Source organism: Triticum dicoccoides, chromosome 7A, assembly GCF_002162155.2.
Source record: "Triticum dicoccoides isolate Atlit2015 ecotype Zavitan chromosome 7A, WEW_v2.0, whole genome shotgun sequence".
NCBI classification, from domain to species: domain Eukaryota; kingdom Viridiplantae; phylum Streptophyta; class Magnoliopsida; order Poales; family Poaceae; genus Triticum; species Triticum dicoccoides.
The window spans coordinates 604,099,171-604,101,457 of record NC_041392.1 but is presented as its reverse complement, the minus strand read 5'-3'; the positions used below and the strand labels follow the sequence as shown (position 1 = coordinate 604,101,457).

The 2,287-nt window shown below is 40.9% G+C and overlaps 1 long non-coding RNA gene across 1 annotated transcript; it reads left to right on the top strand.

The window, feature by feature from the left end:
• The first annotated feature begins 644 nt into the window (after positions 1-644).
• Positions 645-1,764, top strand: LOC119332429. The gene is made up of 2 exons (XR_005160935.1): positions 645-1,015; positions 1,615-1,764. It is a non-coding gene; the product is annotated as an uncharacterized LOC119332429 (long non-coding RNA).
• Positions 1,765-2,287: the final 523 nt, after the last annotated feature.

Below are 2,287 nucleotides of genomic sequence, written 5' to 3'. Positions count from 1 at the left end.
TTTTTCATACTTTATTTTATTTATATTTGGGATTTAAAAAATTGTTCATATTTTGGAAAAAAATTATGCTTTTTAAAAAATGTTCATAATTTCGAAAATGCTCAGTTTTTTCAAAAAAAATGTTTGGAATTTGAATTTTTTTCACTATTTCAGGAAATGTTAAAAAATTCAAAGCATGCTCGTGTTTGTCAAAAATATTTGGATTTCGAAATTTTTTCATAATTTTCGAAAAATGTTTAGAAAATGTTCACTTTTTCAATAATTATTTGGAATTTCAAAAATATTAATTGTAGTATAAGAAATGTTCAGTGGGCAAAAGAATAATAAAATCAGAACAAGAAACTACCTGAAAGAGAAAAAAAGGAAAGAAAAACCAACAAATCGAACATGCACTCATGTCTTTCCTTGGCTGAAGATATACTCGTGCACCGCAAAAGAAAAAAGGATACTCGCGAGCTGGCCAATACCCATGTACTCCTAGTTAGAGCCTTTAAGACTAGCCACAATGGGGTAACTTCACTAGTAACTTCAAGTCTACCTCAGCAAATTTATTTACGTGGCAGTGAGTTAATAAGGAGAGAGATAGATGCAGTAACATAAGTAACATAGCGCTTCTTACGATACTTTTTTAATGTGAATCGATCCGCTGCGGGCGTCCCCATCGCGAAAGAAAAATCTCCTTTCCCTTCTCCACGGCTGCACCTTCATCCTCTCCCTCCCCTGCCGCCTCGATCCCCCTGTCCCGCACTCCCTCTCGCCGGCCGGAGGCGGCTCTGGCCGGCGGGGCGAAGCCACCGGAATCATGGCCAAGTCCGGTGCCTGTAAGAAGGCGGCACCAGCCCGGTCAACGGCAACCTCGCCGCCGCCGCAGCTCGTCCCGGCAGGCTCGTGACGCCAGCCGCTCGCCACAGCCGCTCTTCTACGCCGGCGCTCCGACTAGCTCGTCCACCAGTCCGTCGACACCGCCGCACCTGTACCCCTCTCTCATAGATTCCTCTACTGCAAACCCTACATGGTATAAATTTCTGGTTTCAGTTCAATCTTCAGCAATTGCAATTTCTTCAGCTCAAATTTGCAGCATTAGATAATTTATGTTTTGTGTTCAGGATCTAGAATACCTGATTCAGCGTGTGTAGTTGTTCAGGGAATTTCTATACTGCCAAGTGCCAAGTCTGTACTCACATCCCTCTACTGTAGTTAGTAGGATTATATCCATCTTAATAAAACAGCAGTAGGTAATGTTTGTACTGCCAAGTCTTTACTAACATCTAAGTCTGAATTTGTAAGTCTGATTCAGCGTGTGTTAAGGTAGCCTGAATACATGCAAGGAAATTGCTATGGATTAATTCAGACAATCTATTAAATTGTGATAACTACAGATTATTTTTTCTTAAAATGAATTGTTTCAAACCTTTCTTCAGAGAATACATGAGCTGTAGTTTGAAATCCTTTTTGGAATGAAAACTGTTTATGATTGGAACATACTTTAGGCTTCTAAACCAAAGTCCTCAAAAGCTATATATTCAGTGGCTTCAAGCGAATTGTCCCGTTCCAAAATCCCAAGCTTTGTATTCATAAAATGTGGATCTGAACATAACCTCATATTTGTAACAGGAGGCCAATGTACACCCCTGCATCTGAAGGCTTGCTAAGTTTTGGACAATTCTCTCCAATGCATCCTTATAATTTTCGACCTCATATAGATCATAAAGTTAAAGTACTACTATAGATCCCACAAAACAATAAATGGCAACCTTCATGTTACCACCTCTAAGTTATTACATACTATGAAGATAGTAACATAGAGTAGTAACATATGCATGTTACTACTCTATGTTATTACCCATTATGGCTAGTCTTAGCGCTGCCTAGCCAAACTGGCGCCCATGCTCGAGCGCTTTGGGCTGGCCCGACAAACAAGACGTACCCTTTAACTAGTTTTTTAGTCTAAACACACCCTCTTTATTAATCAATGATAATATTCATCTTAATGCAACCAATAGCAGGAGGCTGCAACAGCCAAATATGTCTTTCCTAGTAAGTCCAAGAGCATGTTAGTGAGGCCGTGTGCCTCGGAATTTGTTGCCATCGCTTCGAAGGAGAAAGTGCAGGACTGAAACTCCGAAAGTGAAGATGTAATCTCCCGGATAATATTCCCACGTAGCCCACCTGTTCCGTCCTTGATGTCCTTCATCACTTCCTTGCAATCCGCCGCAACTTCCAGATGTTGGAGTGAAGAGATCGGCCACCAAAGCTAAGAGCAACTCTAGCAGACCCCGCATTTTGC